This window comes from Gopherus evgoodei, chromosome 1 (genome assembly GCF_007399415.2).
Source record: "Gopherus evgoodei ecotype Sinaloan lineage chromosome 1, rGopEvg1_v1.p, whole genome shotgun sequence".
Taxonomy (NCBI): domain Eukaryota; kingdom Metazoa; phylum Chordata; order Testudines; family Testudinidae; genus Gopherus; species Gopherus evgoodei.
In genome coordinates, this window is record NC_044322.1 from 220,796,580 (window position 1) to 220,797,712 (window position 1,133).

Genomic DNA, 1,133 nt, shown 5'->3' on the forward strand with positions numbered 1-1,133 from the left:
GTTCCTACCACCCTGCTCTGTGTTCACAGTGCGGGAGGGAGCAGCATTCTATGGCAGAGATTTGCTCCTGGCTGCCGGAGCAGAGCAGCAGGCTCAGCTGTCAGAACTTCCCAGAGCGATGAGAGGGGAGAGGCCCAGCCTTTGTAGCAGGAATGCCGAGCAGGTGAGTTCACAAAGGGCATTGTGGGATACTGGTGGAGGCCAGTTATAGTGATATAATGAACGGCAGCATCTACACTGACACTCTGTCACTGCAAGAAGCTCTAGGCCTCTTGTCGTGTTTTTTTTATTTTGTCACCAAAACAGGGCAGTTTTATTGTCAGACGTGGCTTTGCAGTGTGTGCACCAGCCACAAGCTACTGACTGAGGGAGCGTTGTGTATTTTTCACACACCTGAGCAATATAATTCTGCTGAAATAACTTTGTAGTGCAGACCTGGCCAAAGATTCTCTTACACACACAGCTTGCAAGAAAAACCTCACCTGTTCCTCTGCTTTGCAGAATCCAAACACAAGCAAAGCTTGTCAGGCCCCGGTGGGGATGGCAGGGAGTCAGGTGTGGATAGAGATGATACTTTAACCACAGGCAAGCACCATGGCTAAGTTGGTTAAAGCATCTGTTTTGTAAACAGAAGATCCTGGGTTCAACTCCTAGTGGTGCCTTGGGGAGTGGTTGTTGGAGCACCTGGTATTGGCTACTATCAGAGGACAAGATTCAGAGCTAGGTGGACCTTTGGTCTAGCCCAGTGTGGCTGTTTTTATGGTTTAAATTATGCTCACAGGCACTGATAACAGAGTTACTTAAAGTTTGGGAGGTAGGAGCTGGTAGATGAGTGTTCTAAGCCCCTAGCAGATGACCCCCTCCCTCTGGGACAGGGGCAGGTCTGAGCTCTCACGCCAAATGGCTCATTGTGGCTGCCAGAATCTGTGGGCAGCTCATTTAGTTTGCACTGAGGGTTGAGTCCTGCTTTGTGCACTGTGTGTGGGAATGAAAATCCTAAACCACCCTTTGAAATTACAAATGCAGCAGGATGTGTATTGTCCCTGCCCCAAAGCAAACAGACCAATGGAGAAATGCCATTGAGTCCAGGATAATAGTCCACTGCTGTTTTACCTTTTTCTCTTGCTAAACTC

At 48.7% G+C, this 1,133-nt stretch overlaps 1 non-coding gene across 1 annotated transcript; it reads left to right on the plus strand.

Moving 5' to 3' along the window:
- The first annotated feature begins 588 nt into the window (after window positions 1-588).
- On the plus strand, window positions 589-662 carry TRNAT-UGU. Its single transcript has one exon. It is a non-coding gene; the product is annotated as a tRNA-Thr (tRNA).
- The last annotated feature ends 471 nt before the right edge of the window (window positions 663-1,133 follow it).